The sequence below is a fragment of the Poecile atricapillus genome, chromosome 1, assembly GCF_030490865.1.
Source record: "Poecile atricapillus isolate bPoeAtr1 chromosome 1, bPoeAtr1.hap1, whole genome shotgun sequence".
Lineage (NCBI taxonomy): Eukaryota > Metazoa > Chordata > Aves > Passeriformes > Paridae > Poecile > Poecile atricapillus.
Genome location: NC_081249.1, coordinates 95,164,731 through 95,190,625, shown reverse-complemented (window position 1 = coordinate 95,190,625; position 25,895 = coordinate 95,164,731). Strand labels below are relative to the sequence as shown.

Here is a 25,895-nt window from a genome sequence, read left to right as displayed (position 1 = left end):
AAAATTTTGATCAGTGGTTCTTAATATTTCTGGGGGGAGAAAAAAAAAAGGATATGCCCATACATTTCTTAAAAGCTTTTTTTTCCCCCTAGGACCAACCTAAAATCAACAAAATAACACCAGGCCTAACGATCAGGAAATCTGTGTCTCTTAGAGTGCAAAGCAACCAACCTGTCCATCTTCTGCCTTGTCCCAAAACCTCAATGTAAGTATATTCAGCTTTGCAATCCTAAGTGAGTTCTATGTCATGCCAAAACAATGCACAAAGGCTTGAAACTGAAGTTGTCTTAAAGCCATCACCTACACAGAATTTGCTAAGTTATTCAAGTGTTTGCTATACGCCAAAGCTTTTGAATTTTGAGTGGAAAATTATCCACTATATAAATTTTGGTGATCATCCTCAGCAGCACTTTTTATTGTAAAGAACTCTACCCTTTCAGTCATTCTCCATTGATAGGAGAGAACATGTAACTTTGGCATTTTGTGTTTCTGTAAAGAAGCTTGGTTTAAATATACTTTTATGGTCAGAAAAGACTAAGGACAGTCTTATTAAAAATGAAATGTGAAAAAACATTTTATCCTGGGACTAGAGTGAACCACGCTGTTGATGTGCTTTTGATCCCCAAAATGCACATGTACATGTGTCCACTTCCATGTATGTACATGCTAAAATAAACAGCAGTAACATTCATTGAGAAATCCATACTTAATACAATGTTTTGTTTAGCTCAATAATGGGAAGAATATGTTAAACATCATTCTGAGCCTTAATGGAAAACTTTCTGACAACGAGACATTAGCTCATACTGTCCACAGTCCTCTTATGCCTATGAGTATTGTTTGTTATCAAGTGTGACTTTTGGAAGAAAAAACGCTTCATTGCTTAACAAGTTGCATTGCAGTAGTGTCCTGCAGTCTGTTTTGGTTTCTAGAGAGCTAATTAATTAAAAGAATCCACATGGTAAGAATTAATCATGTAAATCCCTTGGAGTTTCCAGACATCTTTTAAGGAGGATGAGCACCACATTCAATAGCGTTTCTCGCTTGCGGAGGAATCATACGTGATTTGTCTGAGATGAAAAACCAGCAGAGTCACACAAACATGACTCCACAATGTGCCTCTAGAGCACCAGCCCTGGCAAAGACCCTGCTCTGGGAACCCCCTTGGTGGGTACTGACTGAGGAGCACTGAACTATGAACCCAGTAGGGCGGACTGGTGCATTGTTTTGAGGATGGGATTGGCAGGATTTGACAATTTCAGATGGAGCTGTCCCTGGTAACTGTTTTAACCCAGCATCAGCTGCTGTGACCCGTGTTGGGGTTCATCCTACATCAGGCGCTAGAAAAGTCTAACAAGAAAAAAAAATAAGGAAAAAAAAAGAGAAAAAAAAATGCTCAAGACTCTAGATCATAAACTACTGTCAGAGAATAAAACACTTCTCGGTTAGTATTTACATTCTCCCAGAGCATCCATAAAGTTTTAGAGCCCATCCACTTAAGAAAAGTGATGAAAAAGAAAACATCCATCCAAGAATCGCAGTGGGTTTTGATAACTCAGATGTGAAGTTTCTGTAGCAGTTGATGAAAAGGCTGTATAACAACACTGCTCTGTTCATTAGTAATCTCTTCAAACCTTTCAATAAATATCTTCTGGTTTTACATAACAGAGGTCACTTTTTTAAAAGTATTGAGTTTTCAGTGTTTTAGAGTCCTTTTTTACAACAGGTGAATGAGTAATATAAACTATTAAATATAGCTGCTAGACAGAAAAAAGCAACAGTTAAGCTGAGCATTACAAATTAGCACCCACTACTTTTCATGAGTGGCAAAATTGCTTTGAGAAAAACACTGTCCTTAACAATTCACAGATATCAAGGAACAGAGAATTAAGGGGAATACAAACTTAAAAAGAGGTTGAAAGTTCTGGAAAATATTGTTATTTCCTTTTTTTCTTTTAATCTGTTCCAGTGAATGGAGAAGAATTTCAGCAAAACATTCAGATCTGGATAGAAATATACCTCAAATGAAAAGGAAACAAAGCCCTCAGTCTGTAGCAAGAATACAGAAAATTTTCAGACTTGAGCATCAGCTGGCAGCTAGACCTGAAAGGCATTTGGGTCAAATAGAAGTCCTGAGCTGTTACCAAAATCAACAGTCTAATTGTCTCAGCTGAAACTGGGGCTTAGCTGTTGGGTTTCCTGTAACTAAATCTTGCCACAAACAGCTCTGCTAAGTTTTCCTCCAATAATACAATAAAATACAGCGAAATTAAGATAAATACAAGAGACAGTGAAGATGAGTGTGTAGTTCCCAATATAAGGAGGGGAGCAGACATTAGAGAAAACTCGTGAAGATTTCAAAACAGTTCTTGTCTGTTCTAAACAGTTGACATGACAGCTCTTTAAAAATAAACAATCAAACATCTGAAAGTAATTGCTAGACTAAGGGATTTATTTTATTTAAGCAATAAGGTATTTTAAAAATGTACTTAGAATGTCTAGCTTGCTTCAAATCGCTTTGGTTTTCTACACAGTGTTGTGGTAGTCACTACCCACCCAAAAGCGGTATTTTAATAATATTTTTAAATTGAAAAACAACAATTGAAATGAAGAAAGCAAAACTATTCAGAAAGGTTACGAGAATGCGCAGTTTGACTTTAGACACTTTTTAATCTGATCAGGAGGCCAAATGAAAAAAGAAAACTGTGTTGAATTCAAAGGCACTGAGTCAGGTGATAAAGTTATACAATTTTATGTGGATTTACTGAGGTCGTATCTCAAAATCCAAAGCAAACCTAAGCGACTGAAAGTAATGTTTCAGTTTATATAGTCTGATATTTTTTCTGTCTATCCTTTTTCCTGTTGAACTAGCTTTTATGCCTCTCAATGTATAAGCTTCTTGAACATAGGTATCTCCTCTGTCCACAGTTTCCTCCTCATTTTCTTGTGCTTTATGTGCCTCCATTCAATCCCTGCTTATCTGATAGTAAGGATTGGTTTACTGCTCTGCCTTTTCCCTGTCTGACTTGGGGAGCTGGAAACACTGGATGACTTTTAGTGGAACCTAAACCTCAAATTACTCAAGTATTTATGGAAATGTTACCTTACATTTCCAGGACCATTTATTTTAAATAGGAGTCAGTTGCTGGACTCCTTCACTCACTCATGAAAACCTAGCTTCAGACTCCTCATAGCAGCTCTGGATGGGAGGAAATTAAAGGAGAATTACAAAAGAAAAATCTTTTCCAAACATAGCAGTGTTATTCAATAGCTTAGAAATTTACTTTTCCTGTTGGTGAATGTGGTTTCTTTAACTAATCCAAGCATTACTGTGAATAAACCCAATGGTTGCTTTTGTCTGTGTTTTGCAGAGGTGGGGCTTGTTTAGGGCTTTAGTAGTGATAATTGACACAAAAATCTCCAGTGCAGAAAAACACATAAAAAGAACAGGATGAACTTGCCTCCACAAATCATTAGAATTGGAGATACTGTATAGATACCTCCTGCTTGCTGTTAGTAACCATGATGACAAGTTTATGATCCCAGGCCGTGCAGAGCAGAGATCCGAGGAACCTGCTGCTCATTAAATTCTCTGCTTCCGAGCTCCCCTACTCCCCAGACCAGCTCACATGAAAAGAACTTGAAGCCAGTAGGCAGCAGATTTTTATACTGATAACAGGAAGTTTGTGGAAGACTGGAACAATATGCCTCTCTGATTTGGGAAACAGTTATACCAAACAATAAATCTTCTTATGGGTTTTGCATTATGCGTAAATCCTCCTGTTTATATGCTAAAGCATATGGTTTATTAACAGCTAGCTCATTAACAGTAACATACAGAGCATACAGCTGCCATCACCGCTTTGCAAATGCTTTCCACACATTTTCCATAGCTTTCACATTCAGGGAAAAGTAACACTAAGTGAAAAGTCTTCTTTCAAAAGCCTCATTAACATAATGTATCAATGAAATGATTCCTTGTGAACTCAGTTTCTTTTGGAAACACCAATGTATTTTCTGTGCAGAAGTCTCTCAGGAAATGTCATATTTTAAGACAGTTTTCTAGACCCTAAAGAGTTCAGACACAACTCTATTAATGCCTTTGCCTTGTAAAGTTCAAGGAATGCCACCACAGTGTGAAATGAAATTTGAAATACAGTCAGAATAATTGCCCATCTAATACTAAGAGGTCAGCTAAAACATTTGTTATATAGTTCAACCTTGTATTTCATTTCAAAGGAGTTTTATGTAGCTGTCTGGTTTATTTAAATAACTGATTAAGGCTCTCCTGTTTTAATTGGCAAAGTCATGCAAACAGCAACAAATATTACAGTTCACAGTAGTCTTCCATAGGAACAATTTCACAATCAGTGAATGGTTGAGGTTTAAAGACACCCCTGGAAGTCACATTGTCAAACACCCCTGCTCAAACAGGGACACCTAGACTGGTTTTCCAGGACCATGTCCAGAAAGTTCTTGAATTATTTCCAACAATGAGACTCCACAACCTCCCTGGCAACCAATGCCAGTCTTCAGTCACCCTCAGTTTTCTACTCACTCTACTCACTCTCATAATTTCTACTTTATACGTCTGAAATCTCCCCTGCACTTGTTCTCTGCAACAGTCTAGCTGCTCATTTACAAGAGTGGATGAATGTTGAAGCACAAGGCTGGAATCAGGGATATTTCATTTAAAAAGGTGATGCAGTTCTTTACTGAATGTATTTTTGGACCATTTAGTCAGTAGTCACTTGTGTATTCCTGTGTTAATGGAAGATGATGTAAATGGAGTCAGCTGTGTAGCAGCAAGGATTCGGGACACAACTTGGGAATGTGAGCTATGCCAGCTGATGGAAAAGCTAAGACTTTCTATAGAATATTTCCTTTGGGTGCAAACAGTGTATTTCATGCTCCTTTGCTTGCATTACAGCTATTTTTAAGGAATCCACAGAATGGAGACTAAGTATTTTGAATGTGCAAAAGGTCTGGTATGTGCTCAGGTCCCCCCTCCTATGCAGTGTTTGTGAAGCTGTCCCTTGGTAAATGACAGACTGAAAAGATGAAGAAGAAAAGGCAACAGCATGGAGACATGTGTAAATAGAAATTTGAGTTTAGCGGACAAAGTTCACAGTTTGCAGTGAAAGGTCATAAGGATTTCAAGCATTTTTGGTATTTTGTCTCTGCTGTCTGCTCAATATCAAGCAAATAAAAAAATCCCTGATAGACAGCTTCCAATTCTGTATACTTGGCATCCTTGCTCAGCCTGAAGGAACACGGGAAGCTCTTTCTTTGGCATTCCACAATTATTTCAGGACACGCCATCCTAACAAAGCTTTAACACTTACTCAGTCCCAACTTTTGATGTGATGTTTGCTAAGCTGAAAGGCTTACCCAGCTCAGCTAAGTCCTGTGGCCTGCAGTTTCTCTGCTAAAAATTTAGCATGACAAGGAAGAGTTACATAATATGTTAACTCTCAAGAGGATATGTTTGCTTTTCCCCAGCCATTGCAGAGTCACACTAAAACACATCAAATACTTTTATGGGAAATCTCCTACAATCTGCAGTTGAACCAAATCAGACTTGGAGAAGTCTGACTTTTTATTATTATATTATCATTTTTGCCTGCAGTGAGTTAATTCCCTCTTCTGGATATTATTAACATCTCCTTTAGGAAAGGTTTAGCTCTGGCACTGTGAAACCTGTGAAACACTGGCAATGACATTTTTATTTCCCAAACTCAATTAAATATATACCAAGTGGAAATTGTTTTCCTGGAGGTATGTAACCTCAGAAATCTAAAGAAGAGTTATATTACTTATGTACCTCAGATGTGACTGCAACCATGCTTTTTGTGAAATCACTACTTGTTGTATTCAGAACTGCACAGTGGAAATGAAAAGAAAAAATCTTTTGTATTAATCTTGTCTTTGGGTGCATCTCTCCTGGACTTGGAATATTCAAAGATATCTTAGGAGCGTGATTAGGGTTAAATAGTAAAAATTGGACAGTGGATGAGTCAGGTGTTGGCTGAATTTTTTGCAAAGTGTAACCTTTTAATCTTCCAAGTAAGCTTTTTCTTTGTGTTCCCAACATCACAATGTGGCATATCTCAGCATGATCATACATGAGGAGATTGTTGTGCACACTGTGAGTGCCAAACACTCAAGCCCACATTGTGTCTACAGGTGCTGAACATGCCTGCTGGGTTTTCCCTGTTCCTCCCACAGACATACCTGACAATGTCACGAGGGATCTATTTCCAATCTCAGATGCTCACATACTTTGAACTCCTTGTCCTTCAGGCTTGGGCAGAATACCCATTCCAGTTGCTGTGTAACTTATTCCTTCATATCCTTCTTGAGGCACGTATTTTTGTACCTTGAGATACCAATTGCTTTACTGTACCTAAAACCTGATGACCATGACCTTTGTACCTGGTTTAGAAGTTTAGTTACCCACGTGGGTAACAGTGATTGTGAAGAGCTGAAGATTTAAGGTCTCACCAAAGAGTCCTTGTTTTATTTCCCTCTCCTTTTAATTTCCTCTCCCCCCTCACTTTTTACCTAGATATGGATGATTTTCTCTGAGATTCACTCAGTAGTGCTGAGTGGAGCAGAAAAGATGCCTGAATGTAGATGTTACCTCTTCCTACCATGGTCGGATGTGGAATACAAACACCATTTCACATTGTGATTAAACTCAGCCAGGAATGGATACGACCCTAAATGGGAGTTACAATGCATAGGAACTGCAGACACACTCAAACTTTGTTCCCTTTATTCCCTAAATATAGAATGGTTAAGATCAAAGGGCTGATGCTTACCATTTTCTATTCACCAGCAGAAAAATCTGCAGATTTTGCTGCGCTCAGAGCAAAGCACATTCTAACATGATCCATGATAGCTAGAAAACAAAGCCTTTTAACAAATGAGAGTCTAAAAAGTTAAACACAGTCTAAAAGACAGGAAGCCAGAAACTACTAAAAGGAAAGGTATTTGTTAATGCTTAGTTTCTATAATATTGGCCCTGGCCAACACAAGGAATCCACTGCTTGTAATGAGCTCTCTGTAGGTGATCAAACACCTGAAAGAAAGGCCAGCTCTCCTCATTCAAAGGCACAGGAAAACACTGTGTCTTAAAATACGATTTTACCTTTACCAGAAAAAAACATCTCTCATTTATTACAACACTGAAGGCGGTGTAACTGAGCCGTGCACCAGCCAACACGGCCCACAGAAGCTATGTGAGCGTGGTTTTACTATTTTGCTTTTGTTCTTTGAAAGGCAGGAGTGTTAGAGGCTGTCTGTGCTGAGCGGATGGCTCACGCCACCTGCAGGGCAGCTCCAGTACCGAGACCTGTCTGCTCCCGAACCTCCCGGGAAAACCCCGTGCAGTTTCCATCCTGATGGAAAATTGCTCCAACAGACATTTGAAATTACTGTAACACCTGTCGCTATTTAAATACAGATGCATCGATAAGAAATATTTGATCTTCAGATGCTACATCATTTGGCATTCGGTGTGCTTGATTTTATAAATATACTTTATAAATATTAAACCCCCATTTTTTATCATGGTTACAAATAAGTTTACAAAGACATCTGACTCTCCTTTGTTATTGCCAAGAATTGGTTATAGTTACTGTATCTGGAATTAGAAAAATTATATAAGATGTATTTTAAATGCCAAGCCCATTCTGTCCACTAAAGCCTGCAGTAGGGAATCTAATAAAACCCCAAAGCTTACAAAGCTGCAATTGCTCATAAGAGCTGCCCTGAACTGCCCTATGCAGTGTTTGCATTAAGCCAAGATGAATCCCAAAGTGCAGCTTTGGTGCTAAAGAGGAAAATGTCTTGGATTATAGCTGTAGATACTGTACCCTTTCCTTAGGAACAACACTTAATTCCTTTACAGAACTGTGCAAGTACCAGCCTTCCCGCTGCTTTCAGAGGCTCCCTTCCATCACCCATTTCAGCTCTCTTTTCGCTCATCAGCACTACCTAGTCCTTAAGTCATAACAGGTCACCTCCAAAAGCAGGTCACAGCCTGAGCCACTGAGCTTGCAGGTGGAGCCACTGGTGGTAGTAGGAGTTGTTCCCCCAGCCCCCCAGAACAGAGGATTAATCCTCTGGGACAGCATCTCCAGGCTGGCTTGCTTTGCCACCCTGGGAGAGGGTGGAGGAGAAGGAACCAGAAACTGAATAGGTGAAAATACAAGGACTGCAGCATCCCTTCCCCACCCAGCCAGAGCACTGGAAGCCTGTGGCAGGAGGCCAATGCATGCCCAAGACATGGCCTTCCCATGCATGTTTCCTAAATCATGCCCTGCTTTGTCTTGTCTTCCTTCAGCAATCTGGGCTGTTTACAGCATGACAAGGACTTCCATGATTAAAACAAAAAATTACTCCAGACCGAATTACACTCTTCTCTTTTTCATGTACTCATCTGCAGCAGGTCAGTGTGATTTTTGGTCAGTGCTTCTTTACTCTCTTTACCTCCTACTCCCCAAGACTTCTGCAGTTTCAGTGTATGCCATATTGGAAAGCTGGCAGTAAGGAGGGCTCCCCTACTGTTTGTCAGGATATTAATTAGCTACAAACATGAAGCACTGGTTCTGTTCAGCCATGTTATCCCAATTTGCCACATGGACAATGCCATTGATGCAGTGGAGGATTCTTTTAAATTACACTACCAGAGATGAGCATCAGGGTCCAAACTTTACGCTTCTCTCACAAGGTGTAGAGTTGTTGTAAAGTTTCCTTGCAGTAAGACCTGTCATCTTCTTGACAAATGTCTTTTCAGGAAACAACTCTTTTGCATCTCACAGCCCTGAAGAGAACCTGAAGAAATGTGTCTGCTCATCAAGACTGACTTGTGGTCTCTGTGTGGCTTTATTTGAAGTCAGAGGCTCAGAGACACCTTTAAACAGTCAGCTGCAGGGACTGGAAACTCTGGGAAACAATGCAATGCATAAAATAGCTTGTTGTCACTTACTGCACACTTACAGTAAATTAATTTGGAAAAAGTGTAAGCCAGTATTTCCTTCGTTTTCCTGAGGCAGCACGTTCTCATAGGAGATGGGAACAGTATTTCACAATTATCATTTTCTAACCCACTCCCCTCCAGCACTGTAGAAAGAGAGAATATCTGATGAGAATTGTAAACATTCAGCATGTGCCTGTTTCACCATTCTGAATCAGAGTATCAGCTTCATATTCAGAGAGAACAACTGTGGGAGGCTGTGTTTTATCTGCAGTAAAAAGCATTGGCTTTTCTGCACACTAACACTTCAACTCACAATGTGCATCCTTTGGAAGCACAGTGCTGAACAAGTTCATAGAAATGCATTTTAAAATTTGGCAACATTCAAACTGTTTTTTTCTTGAGAAGCATCTATGTTAAAATTACAACTGCACCATTGCATTTCTTTGCAAAACAATTCAATTTAGAATTATTACTTTTAGTCAGTGAGGCATCATCACCAAGAGTGAACAAGGCTGAATTATGAGTAAGTTTACAGCATCTTAGTAATGAGTTTAATATATTTGGAAGCCCTGGATCCTCCCATGCTTTTTTTGCACTAATTTTCTGTGCTTGGACAAAGATCAAACGTAGTTGTGTAGCCAGCACACAATATGCATGATCACTTTGTTTAAATTATAAAAAAGGCTAACATCTAACTTGTCCATGTCATGTTATTTGGCAAAATAATGATGTAATTAAATGGGGTTAAGTACCAAAAACATATGTATCCATTTACATTTAAACTTTTTTCTCCCCATTTACAAAATAATGCTTTTGTTAGAGAATAAAATTCAATGAGCTTCACATGTAACTGGTGGAATTCTGCAACTCAATTATTTCTTCATCACAATGGGAAGAGAAACTTCAAGACACAAATAATGTAGCAGATTTATAGACCTGATTGCAGCACCGACACTTGGCCCACAGAGCTCCCAAGCAGAACAACAAGAAGTAGCCTTTTCCACAGGTATAAAGTTGGGTTTGCTGGTGGCATCAGCTAACCCATGGTGAAGGATATGAGGAGAACATTTACAGCCCTACTTCCTGCTAAACTAAAAAATCTTTGAAGTATGATATGTTAATTTTGTGAGTGTTTAAAGAAAACTTCTGCAGGAAATGGGATCCACATGCATGTTTTCTTGGGAGTTCCTTGTAAAACAATAGTCAAATTTGAACATAAGTATGTATTTTTAATGTGATAGGTCTACATTACAGGTTCTTTCCTCAATCTCTTACTGCCTGTAGGTCTGTACATCAACAGAGACATCCAAAGTCTGCTTTCATTTAATTAAATGGGATCTTTGTCGCCAGTTGAAAAAAAAAAAATCAGATATATGAAATAATGTCTGTTCTCATGACATTTCCAGCCCAGTTTCCAGGAAGACTTTGGGATAGTTTTGAATAGATTAAAAGAATGATAAGAAAAACATTTCCTTAAAAGAAAATAATTAAAGGAAAGCAACACTCCCACTTATATTCCAACTCTTCCATCTTTGGAAAATTTCCTTTTAGCTCAGAGGGGCTAGACCAGTGAAGCTGTTCATCTGGGACATCCCATTACATGTCATAACTAGAAAGATAAGTTGCAGTAAAATGGACTCAGGAGTAATCACTGTTGCCCACTTCAAACCAGATACATTTAACCACTCTGATAATTTCTACAGTAGAATATCAACATCAATAAATTAGGCACATGCAAAAGTTAGGACTCAGTGATACTGGTTTTTCTGCTTATAAGTGGGAGTTACCTCCACTGTAGTCAAAATGCTTCTAGAACTGAGAACAGAATCTGGGCCAGTAGTGGATACCTGTTTACTTAGCTGCACAATAGCTGGCCAGGGTTTGGGTATTTTTAAGTTAATACAAACCAGAGTGATTCTAATTTTACTGCCTGAAAATGGTAATTTCATAGATCTAAACTGACATTTGTTCCTTGCTAAAATATTTTGCACTGGCACTTTCTGTTGGAAAGACCATTTTTTTTTCTACTGCCAAGAACGGAGTAAAAGTCAGCCAAATTATTCAGTTCTTAATTGTGCAAAATTCTCATTGTAGTTTTGCTTGATTAGGAAAACCAGGCTACAGTCTACCACATGGATAACTGTCTGGATATGTATAAATTGAGATTAATTTTAAAATATTTAACAGTTAGCAAATGTTATACAGGTTAAAGTTCTCATTGAAATTAATGAGGATATCTACGCATGTCAAACTGCTTGTCTGTCCAGCTCCTGAATTTCACAAGCTTCTAGTGTTGCTAATTGTTACATGGAAGTAATTAATTGAATTACTTGAGAAGAATCTATTCCAGATCATGTAGTGGCCTGAGTTACTGAACTCTAGGAAATACACTTTTTACTTTACAAAATAGATATTCACCAGTATAATCAATGCACAGGAACTGGTGGGACTCAACTTTCTCAAATTTACATTCTCTACTGCATGTAATTTTCCATCATGCCTGTTCAGATTTCTGCGTTTTATCTGTGTCACAGTTCCTCCCAAAGAGAATTACTAGACCTTCATAGTCAGGAGGTTTCATAAAGTATTAAACTTCAGCAATCATTTTTTGCCTGAGGCAGACAAAGGAAAACTAGCCAGGAAATTCTTCAACAATATTGCGTTAATAATTTTGCATTTCCAAATGAAAAATAAGTAGGTTTGTCTTCTTTTCCATAACAGTTATCGCTGGGCTATGAATGCCACAGCAGTGTTGTATGGACACAAAACACCGATGACTGCAAGTGCAGGAAAACAAAAATCTCTCCCCTTCCTCTGGATAACTTGTCATGGCTTAGTCCTCTGAACACAAGTTCATTTCAGGTGTCACATTAAATCAAGATGAGGACTTCATTCCAAGCCAAGACATAATAGCATGTAATCTTTATTACAATACCCCAAAAAAGTACATAATTTTGAATAGACCACTGTTAAGAGACTAATTTGAGGAATAAATATTAAGCACAAGAAAGGATAGAACAAGATATAGCTCTTGTCATAGAGAGAAGAGAGAGAAGTAAGAAGGAAATCAGGAAGAGAAGAAGCAGGAGTGGAATTTAATAGCAGTTCTCAAAGGTGATTTATGAGATTTGGACACGTATTAGGAGACAATCCAGTCTGGAACCTGAAGAAGCAAAAACCCTAAGACTGACAAAAATTAAATATACCAAGTTGAGGTTTTTTTCAATTTCTTAGTGATTTTTTGTCTGTTTATTGGACTTTTAGATTTGGGTTCTTTTTCCCTTTGAACTGAAGATTGATGAGAGGGAGGCGGTTTTTTCTCTCGTTCGGTCTCAGTTGTTTATTTTTTCTTATCAGCATTACAAGGTACAAGGAGCTATGTGCACTATGATAGAAAAGGGGTAAAATGGCTAACAAAGATCTTCTTCAAGGTCTTTTATATGTCCATTTACCCAATTAACAGATGCCAACTAAGCTATTTTTCTTAGTGACCCAATGACCCAACACCTGTGTGCTGCACTGTGACATTTTCTACCCAATCACCTACTACTACCCAAACACCCCTAGGAGAAGAACATGAAGAAAGAAGAAGGACAAGAGACAACACCCTAAATCCTCCATCTTGTCTCCTGTTCTCTAAACTACTTTTTCACCCAGTGATTTAAGAAACTTTCTAATCTACACATTTACACATTTCCTATCTAACTTTAACATTTGTTTTCATGTATCACCATGAAAACATGCACATGAATTTCATATTATATGAAATTCAGTGTTTCTTTGAATCCTGGAACTAAATATTAAAAGCAAGGGCACACAGTCTGTATCTCAGACTCCAACAATTTTGATTACTGGTACTGCCTTTTAGTTGGAAAGAAGAGGCTGATAATTTATTTCTATGGATACTATTCAAAACTAATCCATTTAAAGGCAATGACACTGTCATGTGGCAGCAGTTTGTACATTCTGCCCTCTATCTCTGAAGAGATGAAAACTCTTTGTAAGTTTGCCTTAATTCCCTTCTCTGCGTGTTACTTCAAATAGCTGTAATGAGAACAGTATCTAATGAAAGAGCAAACATGGATGCCATACACTCCCAGAGATTATAAAATCTTTTAGATTTTTGTACAGTACAATCACTGCTGATTTATTATTAAAGCTTAAATCAGTGACAATGGAAGAAATTGGATTACCTCTCAGTTCCAAGCAGAGAGCCGTTAAATCTCTGGTATCTCAGTTAATTCCTTCACACATTCTCCTCCATTCCAGACCCAGCTCTCCTCCAGGTGTTTCTTCCTTTGCCTGCCATGAAGCTGCTGTGCTCTGGGGTTCCATCAGTGTGAAACAGTTCTGTCACCACAAGCTACTCTTACAGATGCAGAAATACCAGCAGAGCTCACCTGGGGTCTTGATTTCTTTCTCTGAATTCCTACAGATTGTTTCATTTGTGTGCATACACCCAGGTGTGCATGCTTGGGCTGTCCCAGCACTCTCCCAGCACCTTGCTCAGGGCTGCTGGTTTTGCTGCTTCTCAGCTACGAGTACCTTGTCCTTTAGTGTTGTTGTAGCATCAAAGTGCTCCTGCTCTAAACACAGCCCAAATTGCACCCCACATCCAGTGCTGGTGCTTGTCCAAGTGTCTCACAAAGCTGCAAACACACTTTTGAAAACACTGGCCCCTGGGTGACTTTACTAATACGAACTGTGAGTGCAGTCCTCTAAGGAGCTCCTTCCTGCATAATCTAATCAGCCTTACTATTTAATTTATTGATAAATTTTCAACGATTTTCAGACAATACTGTTCAAACCTAAGGAAAGACCCTCTCACACTGATCCTGTGGGCTGTAACTATATACTCCAGAATATCTCTTCCATTAGCACAGTTAAACGTTCCACAAAGCAGATCAGAAGTACTTCTGTCAAGAACACATGATTTCTGCTAACATTTGAAAATCTGAGCATGTTTCTTGACCAAAGGCAAAATTAACTTGGAATTAATGAAGGTGCCCCATCTCAGAGTCAAACAAAACACACAAGTGAAAATAATTTTAAGCATTGATAGCCAACCTGCTGTATGAAATGTAAGTCAATTTTGCTTGCTAGAGAAATACCAGCCTATCGGACTTATTTTTTAATTTGGATGAGCCACAACCTGTAGGTAGCCATAAACTTTTGGTTCTGATGTTCAGCATCAAAAGTCTGGTGGACAAAGTTTGCAGGGAAGGATATGACATAATTTAAGTGCATTGCTTTTTCTAATGCCAGATTTTATAGAATTAGTCATTGTTGTTCTAACTGCATCATCCTGGGAATATCTAGCACATGCCTTAACTACGCCTTTGCACAGATATAAGAATAATTTTTGCAAATGCTTATCTGCTTTTAAAAAGTCTAGATTTTGAAACAAAAAAGGAGGCTGGGGCAGGCAACGAAGGCCTTAGCTATTGACAGTACAGATATAAAACCTTTCAGACCCCAATCCATGAGGGGATGTTTGCATCTTGCTCCATAATGGAGTCCACATGCCTGAATTAGATGCCGGTACTCCGTGCATGTGTGTAAGTGGAGTTAAGTGCCTCGGAGGGGAATTCACAAAAGCCACTGTTTGGGGAGTTGCCCAAGCCAGCCAAATAGGGAAGGCTGAAGATTGCAGTTCATCTCAAATCCCAGCTCTATCCTGGGTTTAAGTGCCTTCTGGTGAATGAAGTACACAGGCACAAGTCCTGCCACTCTCGACTCATAGCTCACAATCCTCTTTTGAAAGGAGGTGCCAAATTTTTCCAAACTCCAAGCAACCATCAGCAGCTCAAGCACAGTCTTACTTGGGCTGAGAAACATGGGTCTAATTCTTCCTTCAGCAAAAGGCACTTCTGAGGTTTGCATTCCCTCCCTCCTAGGCATGCCTGAGCCAGCAGGCTACAGGCATCAGCTCCCAAGAGGAGGGTAAGAGTTGGCACAGGTCACAGCAGAACCAAGAAGCCACAGGGAGTAGGGGAAAGCAACAAGAGACTTTGTCTGAAAACAGGGAAGTGTTCACAGGTAAAGGGAGCCACAAGTCCACACCCAGCACTAAGAAAGGCTTGTGCACTGGGACCAGGTGCCTTTGAGGAGGATTTCAGTAGTCTTAACAACTCAGGCATCAGCTTATCAGGCCCTGACTGGGGGCCTGGATTTCAGTTGTGGATTGAAGTGCTTTAATTTCCCCTGCCAATCCTATATTGTCCTGTGCTCCCAGCCATAGGTGTACCCCGTAGTGCTGCAGGAAGCTGAGGAGAGGCTGGTGTCCACCTTTGATCCAGCTGAGCAGCTGGGTAGCTGCACATTTGTCAGCCTATCCCTTCATCCTGGCTGCAGCACGGATGAAACGCAAGCGCCGGCTCCCACTGCAGATATTTTATAACAATTAGTCCCCAGAGCTGAGCACTGACCAGCTTTCCAGCCTGTGCATTTGCTAGTCTCAGTCATCATGGGTCCAAATGGCTGCTCTGAACATTTCAGATTGTTTTCCTTGAGTAGAGTTAAGAGACTTAAGTGAGTGACTGATAGTATTTGCTCCTCAGGGCTTGGCTTTGCTTTCCTTTGGCCTCAGTTGGGTTGTTCCAAGGTGACAGATGTGGTAATTTTAAGTTCTTTAAACCATAGCACATTGGATTGCATATAGGAAATTAATTCCATCTCATGACATTTTTGGAATTCAAATGACTGTATATTTTCATGCATCCAGGATAACTGTGTGTGAGTGGGATGGGGGTGGGGGGTCTTTTGTGTGTGTGTGTGTGTGTGTGTGTGTATGCATGCACTTCAGAAGTGTTTTTTTCTTTGCTGTGCTTTTGAGAGGCGTGGCAAAGTCTTGCTGTTAAGTATTCACTGAATCAAACCTACAGGGAGTATATCACAACCCAGGTTGAAAGTTTTTTTGGTTGTGTCCTGCTACCCTTAGTTCTGCACTTGCAGAGTGGGAAGGGGGTGGTAGCTGTGAAGGCCTGCAAATGGAACACTTGTTAACAAATAACAATGACTTCCAGCTTTGTCTCTCTGCCCCTCCACTGAGGTGTGCTTTTGTGCTGAAGCAGACCTGAATGAGATGCATTTCTTACCTGCTACACAAGAGGAAAAGGCAGAAGGTCTTTAGGAACAGATCTATCCCTGCATGGCACAGGGATGTGTGTGTGCAGTTCAGCCACGATGGTAGCGCAGTTTTCAGTGATTTTCAGTGGTGTTTTTTATGCAAGTGCCAGAACCTACATTGGTAGATCCACTGCCTACCATCTAGCAACTTCCAGCTTCATGTCTGCCCACAGGTGTGACCCAGAGCACAAAGGGTCTTTCACGAAAATTACAAGCCCAGTTTTGAAACCATTTTAAGCAAGTGAGTGTTTAGTTGTAGTTATTGTCATCTTAGTCTTTATCAAGAAAAGTAGCATAAAAGTAAAATAATTTATCCACTTAGGAAATATGAGATAAGACCTGCTTCAATTTTGTGAATGGTCACGTCATGATTAGCACATCCTAACAAATATGATGATGCCTGCAATATTTTATAATAAAATAGGGAAATAATTACTGCTAAATAATTTTAAAGCATACTCCTGTTTTCTCTCTGGGTGGAGTAGTCTAGTATGTTTAACCTTCTAGGATTATTTCTTCCACTGTTTGAGCAAAGGTAGGAAAAGTATGCAAAGGGCAGGAATTTTTTTTAATGGCAAATAACCGTCCAAAAAAAATTGTCTGAGAGGAAGTTTTCTCAAGAAAAATATTTCACAGACATTTGTTACTGTTTTCATATCTCCCTTGGACTGGGACTTTGGGTTTCGGGGAAGTGGCAGAGTTAGAGCACAGCAAATAAAAATAAGGGAGAGAGAAGCTGCTCTTTCTCTCGACAGGCTCATCAAAGCACAGCGAACGGAAATATTGTAAAATGGTAACAATTTGTCTCCAAAATAAAGCCTCCAAAGCCTCTTGCTTTTATTTTTTTTTTTAAAAAGTCATGAAACAGCATGAGGGCAAGAGCCAAGAAAACACATTTTGTACGCCATCAAAGTGAGAAAAGGAACAGAAATGCTGTGCTGTGCCAGCTTCAGAGAGAGGCAATCAAGCAAATTTTCTGGCAAGAAGGCAATGCATAAGGCCACAGGATTGCAACAGGAGTCACAGAGAACAATAAATTATTTCAAATTAAGATCAGACCAAGTACTTCAAGAGTCCTGCACAGATTTCTTGCTTTGTAGTGCAAAAACTCACTGGACTGTTCAAGTAACCACTGCTCGGATCGCAAAGGCTGAAGTGTGATCACTACAAAGGGGCATAGGAAATAAAATTTCTTTATAACCAAAAGACTGCAACCAAAACACCTGTGCATCCAGAATTAAGCTATCTTTCTTAATGAGATTTCATGATCTTGATTCTTTGATAGGGGTTAATGGCTCCCTGTAGAGGTTCACTGTAAAGCATTTAAATTTAATCAGTATGCACACAGTGCTAAAAAGAGCTAGAAAGTTCTAGACCTCAGAGAAGGTCCTGCTTCATCATTGTTAACAAAAAGGCTAAAACTTACCAAAGTTTTACCTTTCCAAAGAGCCATCCTTCCTGCCTGCCTCAGGCATCCTAGAGCTGCCAGGAGCTCTCACCTCCCAAAATGTCCCACAGCAGAGCACCGGCCAGGCCAGGTGTTAGCAGAGACAGACACCTGCCTTTTCCAAAGCTGCGGCTGTGTTCTATCCACCCACGGCACAGTGCAGCCTTTCCATCCCCAAAATGAAGACGTGGTGACAGTGGCCGTGGTGTAGCAGGTTGTCACATCACAGCAGGGTGTTGTGAGTGGCTCACAGGCCATGCAGGGCAGGTCAGACCTCAGGTGGCACCAGTGCCTGAAACAGCACTTGCTACAGCCTCGGGATCAAGAGAAGCCCAAGAGCAGCTTCTGGCCACTTCTCCCTTTTGTCCTTAGGCTTGGCACCAAGTGTACCTCAGGCTGAGAAGGCCAGCCTACATTAATATTACAACTGCAGACAGATGTACTGCTTTACATAACACTTGAACTAATAAGAAGACAGATTATCTTCCCTGCAACACCTGCAACAATCAGTCCCTGTCATTATCAAGAACACTTCCAAAATCAAGATTTTTCTTTCCACTGCCATCTTTTGGGAAGTGTTTAAGAAAAAGACATACTCCAGCACCTCTTTGTGTCTTGCATGGGGAATTTCTGTATGCATATCTAAATTTTCCTAAAGGTATTGAAATCTACTAATTCAACGAATGCTTCTTCTCTAAGCAATCCTCCCAGATACACAACATAAATTCCTAAACCATGCCTTGTAAGAATAAAATATATTAAGACAGATTTAAGACTCAGCGCACCTTCACAAAGCTGACAAAATCTTTTTCTGCTTTTAGTACAGTAATTCAGTTAATCAAATGAGGAACTAAGTTTCTGACTGGTAAAACTGGTATATATCCTTGAGAATAGCACTCTGGCACTTGGGCATATTTGGCCAAAGATTTGGGATATACTTGAGTTTGATAATTATCACGGAAAGAGACAGTCTTCCCTCACTTCTGTCTACTCCCATACATCTGATGAGATGGAGCATTCCATAACAAGATTAACAGTGAACTGTGCAGATTATTTACTTGCCATTTAGAGCCAACTGCTAGCCTGTGGCTTATTAACAAAGCTGTAGCTGGCTGACCCAAGAGGTATTGAAATGGAAACTTTTTACACTTCTACCAGTGAGTATAATTCATAGCAGCACTGCTAGAGGCACCACTTTGGATTAAAACAGTAAAATGCTGTGATATACTTTGCAAACTATTGTACCATAACACACAAACAATTGTATCATGAAAATTTGGGGGACTTCTACTGCAGGGAGCCAGTACAACCTATCCCAGGGCAGAGCAAGGCTGAGAATGATGAGTGACAGCTGAGAAGGGCAGTTTCCAAAGCAAGCCTGCAATTCCCTGTTCACATTGCTATGGAACCGGCAATCACCATAGTCCATTATCAGCACCTCAAGGCTCAGCCTACTGATCACACACTTCAGTCTGAAGTGTGCCACCAGTTGTTTGTCTTTGCATTATTTTGGGGTTAGTGGACTGGCAGTAGACGTGAAGCGTTCTCACAAAACAAAACCCAAATCAACAACACCCCTAGGAAACAACTCTTTGGTTGACTACACAAGCACTTCCATGAAAACCTTTCCAGTGTGTTGAGCACAGCAAACCCGTTCCATCTGATAAGGCGAATTCCTTGGACGGTGTCAGCGGCTGTGGCCTGCAGGGAGCTCCTTCTGCAGCGCTCGGTAGCACCCGCCCTGCAGAGAAGGAGCCCTCAGCGCGGTTCCCACGTTGAACAAACAGCTGTGCTCGGACACATGGGCGGCCAGGCCGAGGCTCCGTGCCAGCAGCGCGATTCTGTGCCGATAGCGGGGAGGCAGCTCTGCACCTTGATCGCTTTGTGTGTTCCACGTTATCGGGTCCGGCTTCGCGCGCCTCACGCTGCCGATCGCTCAACGGGCATCTAGTAGCAGTCATTTAAGTGTCTCCATCAAATCTGTCTGCCACCAAGACTGCAGGCAAACTGCCCAGAAGAGAGCATTAGGCAGAGGATTCAAGCGCATGCCGTATGGCAGAGAACAGGAAAACGTATTCAAAGGCAGGTATTTGCTAAATCCTACCTATAATTAATTCTAATCCCATAATTAAAGTCGCATGCTTTTCTGCAAACATTCCCCCACGTTGGACCTTCCTCCCCAGCCCAAGGTCAGGCACCGATTCGTGCAAACGAGTACATGCCACCAGGCAAGAGAGCTGCGTCCCCGGGGACTGTGGTCACCCGGCCCGCGGTGCCCAACTTACTGATCCTTGTCACAGCTCCCTGCCATCTGACTCCAAGTAGCTTTCAGGCATTTTCCAGCAAACAGCATCTGGGCCAGATCCTCAAAAACATGCAAGAGATGAACCCGCCTGGAAATCAATTACCAGCACCAAGCATCTTAGCATCATCATAAATCGTGAGCTTCGTGTTTGTGCTGAGCCAGCAGAGGCCTGTGCATGGGAGCTGGGGCTGTGGTGCTGCCAATCTCATCATGCCCAGATTTGCAGAGAGATGAGGAGATGCCTACCTGAGCCCACAGAGGTAGGCTCACAGCACACTGGGCATGAGGAGAAGACTAGAGGCAACATGATTATGTCTGTGTGGGCTAAAATATCTTTCTCCTTGTAGCTGCTTCCACTGCCAGGGTGTGTTTTCACACACAGGCACACATAAATACCCGCACACAAGCAACAGATACAGGCCCACATGCAGATATACTCTGGAAGCAAGAAACTGGGGAAGCCCAAGGGTGCCATTTTCACACAGAAAGCTGGGTGATCATCCAGAGTGAACACACACATGAATGTGTTTGCAGATGAACTGGAGCAGAGGCAAGTGCTTTGTTTTTGGAAATGCATTTGCAAATGGATAAACAGAGACCTCCCCAGGCATTGCAAGAAAAGATCATTTAATTACCACTGAAGCCAAAGATACCTTATGGATGAGCATTGGTTTTTAAGATGAAGCCATTTATTTAGATGCTATCACACTTCTCTAAGAAAGAAGCTCTAGGCACCATTTTGAATTTTAAAAAACCTAGAAACAAGCATCTGCCACGTGTTGAATATTCTCCATTAGCAGCAGGTTTATGCATGCATGCGTTTTAAAATGTTTATTATGACAATACTTGTTATGACTGCCTTAGATTTAGTAAATACCACATGATAATCAGACACAGTTGTTAGACCTTGAGCAAAATATGATTTAATTTATTTTTAACATACTGAACAATAGCTATTTCTTGGTAATCTAAACTGAACACAGACACTTGAGACTACTTTGTTTCCTTGGAGGGGACAGTGAAAAGGAGGGAGGGGAAAAAAAATAAACCTGATCTCTGTGGGAGAGTTTCACAAGAAGCAAAAAGGCAGGATTACATTCACCATAAATCCTACTTTCCTCCCTAGTGAATGCACAGGCCCTTACAGACACTTCAGCAAGGTAAATTCTTCACCTACTCAAGAAACAGGTATTACCTTCAGTGAAGCTTTAGGCACTGTTACAAGGAAAGTGGTGCAGGACCCCATATCTGCTGGGGCATGGATCAACCATCTCGTGCCGGTAACAGGGAAGGAGTTGTGCTCTCCTTTACTGTCCTCCTGCTCTTCACTGCTAAAAATAAGATTAAATCAGTGCAGCTAGTGTCAATTTGGGTTACAAAACAGGTTAGCTTTCAGAGGAAATCCATCTCAAGGTATATTTGGTTGCCTTCACTCCCTGCTTTTATGTGGAATATGACTGAATTTGCAAAAAGAAACCTTCTACACTGGTGTTTAATTAGTTTGCTGGCAAATTTGAAAACATCTGTCCAAATGACATAGACTTGTTTGGCACAGTAAGACAGAAGTGCGGCAATATGTGCATTAAATGGCTCTTGAGCACGTACGAAATTACTTGGCATGCAGACGGAATTGTTTTTTCCTGTCCCTGAAAACACACGTTTCCACTGTACAGTATAGGGTATCCTCAAGTCTCTTCAAAAGAAGTCAGTGTCTGACAGGTTAATCCTCAAAGGAGTTAACAATCCAGAGATGAATTTTAATTGTGATGAAGTTTTGAAATAGAGTCTTTGAAAACTGTGGACAAGGTGCTGGGAAATTCACTGCTCAAGTCACCCACACTTTGCAGCACCAGTACTGAGAACAACAATCAACATTTGCTTGATTCTCACATCTAAAAACACCCTACCCTTGAAGTCACACAGCTATTCAGGAATAGGATAGGAATAGCTTTGTTCACTAAAGGAACTAAAGCCTCGATTGCTGCTCTTCTCATTTTGCAATAAGAATTCTTCCAAAAACGGTAGCTAGCTAACAGAATCAGTTTACAAATGCCAACAGCTCCATCCCCAATTTATAAACCCAGTGTTTAATCCAACACTTTTCATGTGGTGGACACCTCAAGAAAAACATGTATGTGGTGGGGGTGTGCACAGGTTTGCAAGCACAACCCAGTGGTTTAAGGGATCTGTATTGTAGAAAGCAGGGACAGGACAGGTACTTGTTCCCAAAGTAGCACTAGAAATCAAAACAGAAAAAAAAAAGTGCTGTCACTTTGTGAGGAGTTCAGTTCTCTCTTACAAGCCCTTCTGTGACATTCCTTGAGCTGCCATGTACCTCTGTGTATGAACTGGGGCCAGCCAGTGGAAACCCCCAGAGAGCAGCTGTGTACCTCACCCACTAGCTCTCTGCAATGCAGTGGGGCTGCTCCTCATGCACCTCAGCACTCTGTTTGCCATTCCCATTGAATTATACTGCTCTTGCATGGCAGACACTTCAGTGAGGTGTATAATATTCCTGTGGGATTGGATCTCCTGTCCCCAACAGCAGAGCCATTCCTGGATACACCATTGTAGGTACTTGGTAATAGGATCTGTTATGGAGGTCACCCCAGAAGTCACCCTAACCACTTCTGATCTCAAGACAAAAACATCCTGGAGAATTTTGCTTTTTATTGTCAGGTTTTTTTAGCAGCACTCTTCTGGGAACAAAATCACCAGAGTCACTAGGATTTTTATTTTGCAGCAGTCATTTTCCATGTGGAAACCAGAGCACTAGCAAGGCCATCCCCACAGTGCAGTGGGGAACTGGTCCCTGCAGCTTCAGGCAGCCCCTATGGAAGGGACTGCAAGGAAAAGACTTCAGGTCACTGAGATCTACTCATGCCTTATGTCTGTTTGGGAAATACAGAAATTCAAAAGCAAGGGCTGGTAAGTTAAACCCATGGGGGTAGTCTCTGGGTGAGTATCTTAGAAGTTCTGAGACAACCCAACGTTGGTTGCAGAGTGATGACTTTCCTGTAAGAACCAATAAATCAAGGTCTAGTTTCAACTCTTTGCAAGACCACCTATGATTTCAAGTCCCAAGTGGATGAGCATCACTCTTTCCATACATTCTTTACATAATTAGGCTAAACCAGCCATTATTTCTTCACACCAATTTAAGAATTATGACTGCTGGTACATTTTGTTTTGTCTCCTGTTTCTGCTGACAAACTCAAATAGCCAGAGGAAGGTCCTTTATAGTTTTCTCAGGAGAACAGCTCTACCAAAGAGATTATTGAGAAATGTTCTCACTCAAGCTTTGCCCATAAAAATGTGTATTTTCAGGGACTCTCTCATTCACAGAGCCAACAGATGCCTTCACACACAGGCAACTGAACACAATGGTTTAGGATAATGCTCCTTCACCCTCAAGTGTCTTGTCCCACCCTAGGTAAACCAAAATGTTTGTTGTGGCTTAATCTGGATGACTGGTGCAGAATGACCTGTCACATGGTAGGAAGGCTCAGTGGCTCCTCTCTTCCATCTTCCTTCCAACATCCAAAGTTACAGTTAAACTTTGCTGTCTCCAAGCCCTTGGCCTCTCTAAAGGTGCACACATGCACTTATAAACCTGCCACAAATGCACAGACATTCCTATTGCTTTCTTGCAAAAACTGTGGAAAATCCAAATCCAAAGCCAAATTATTACTCCACCAACAGTCACCTTTGAAAGAATGTCAGATCGCATTACGTGAATGGGTTTGGAGGTGATCCCTAAATTGCTGGCATTTGGGTGAAGGGGAAGTCCTACACTTTGGCTGCACCTTCAACACAGGTTTTTCTCCTCACTCTGTTTTCCTGGAGTTCTGTCACTGCTGGGAAAACAGCTTTTGCTGTTCAGAAGCTCTGGAGGACCTGTTCAACATTTAGGATCTATAGGTTTCTTTTGAAAACCAAGAGCAAGATTTTCAGTAGCTTTTAGGCATTTAAAAATACTGGGGGTTTCCTAGTGAGGTCTTCAAACTAGAGTTGTGCACCCAGGCATTCAGAAACAAACTGCAAGGCAGAAAAAACACACCTACAGGAGTACATAAATAAGTTTTTAGAGGAGCTGAGTAGGATGAGAGGCAATGAGCAGAAACTCTGAAGGACTATCCCTGACATCCTCATGCTTCTGGGCAGGCTTTCCCTGTAGTGATGGTATCTGACAGCAATAATCCAGCAGCAGCACACATGACTCTACCACATTTCTCATCAAGACTAATTTTGTCCGATCCCTCCTTCCTTTGGGAGCAGGGGGAGACAAGCTGGGTAGACGGTACCAAACACAGGCTTGCATCTCCTGTACCCGCGGCAGATCCCAAGCCCCAGACAGCTCACGAGGCCACAGGGGAGGCTCTGACCTCCTCCCACAAAGATGTCAGCCAAGTCCCATCTAGCCCAAGGTTCTTCAGTAAATAAACCCCCACCTTCCACCTCAGCTACTCACAGGCACCAGCCCCAGCCAAAATCAATAGATGAGAAGCAATCTGTCATTTCCAGTCCGCACTGGTTGGGTTATGGATGAGTCAAAAAACACTACAGGAAACACAGATGTGGTGAGATCACCTCCTTCTCTGGAGCCTTCCTATCACTACAAGTCTTGCCTGATCTCCCTCAAAATTTCCATGTGCGTACAGAGAACAATCTCGTGTACCTCGTGCCTGCTCCAGTGCAGGTGTGTTGCGTGACGCTTGGCAGGGCCAGGCCAGCCTGGCACAAGCAGCAGGAAGCCGAGTTCACCCTGAGCTGCAGGCAGGCTGGTGTCTCCCCGTAGGAAAGTTTTTTCAATTAATTCAAATACCTCCCACTCACACACAAAGCCCATGTTTTGTAATAAAAACAAGGAGAAAATCTCATCCAAAGGAATTTTACCTATTTCCCCCCTCTACTTATTCCACTGAAGTTATCTTTTTTAGAAAAACAATTCTGCCCCACCAAAACTGACCACCAGAACAACGAAGTAGCCAAGATGCTAATTTAATAACCTCATTCTTCAAAATCCACCTTGCTGTTCATACTAGTAGGTTTCAAAATCAGTCCTATATCATCCAGTATCTTACAATTTTTTAAAGGTTTCACTGCATTTCTCCCTTCACAGATAATGTTTTTCCTTTGAGAGAGATGCAGAGAATCCTGCAAATTTTTCAGTAACTGTGATTTTCCCTGCAAACTGGGGCAGGCATTACCCTATTCAGCTACAGAGAGGCAAAGGTGTTTCAAATTACTCCTTCTGTACAGAAAGGAGAAGGAGGGCCAAGAAAGAAAAGGGGGACAGGACATACCCCTGCCTCCCCCATTCCTCCCCCACAAAAAACAAAGGTTGCTCAGGATCCATATGCCCAGATGAAGCTGCAGTGGGTTGGTTCAGTCACCACACCCCAGCCAAGCCACGATAACTGATCGTGCACAGGTTGTTCTCCCACTCCAAAGCTCACCACTGAGCTTTAAGCAGAAATGCCATGTCCCAAGGCCCTAATCCTTTAGCTCACAACAGCACAGCCAGCTGTGGGCTAAAAGCCACGTTAAACTCACTGGAGGAGAAGCATTTGCTGAAATGCTTTGCTGAACAAGGATGAATGACTGTGCTTGGGCTTTAGCTACACTTACAAACTCCTGTACATCTTGGCTCTGGTTTTCTTTGCCACATGGCAGCTGGTTATGTCCAAGAATTCCTTGGGAGGGAAAGTGACTGTAGAAACTCAGCTGTGCAACATATGCTCCATCTAGTGTTTATTCATAGTATTTCATGTTCTTAAAAGGTTTGATTTGCTGTTAACACGTATTTACATCTTTTCTGTAGTTCATATGTCTATATATGATCATTGTTGAAAATAACCTTCTACTTCTTGTTTCAACTACACCATTTAGATCTAGCCTCCACTTACACCTTCAGTAATGATTATAAAATGATTTCTATTTAGAGATTAAATCTCATAGTGCAAAATTAAGGGAAAATGTTTTAAAAGAACAACAAGTGTTTCCCCAGGTGCTCTGATAACACAAAG

The 25,895-nt window shown here is 41.1% G+C and overlaps 1 protein-coding gene across 1 annotated transcript in view; it reads left to right on the top strand.

The window, feature by feature from the left end:
- The window catches only part of COL8A1 (collagen type VIII alpha 1 chain), a 90,104-nt gene that overhangs the window by 54,474 nt on the left and 9,735 nt on the right, over window positions 1-25,895 (top strand). The window contains exon 3 of the mRNA XM_058836041.1: window positions 93-205. The gene's annotated coding sequence lies outside the window, so the exon portion shown is untranslated. The remainder of the gene's footprint in view (window positions 1-92; window positions 206-25,895) is intronic.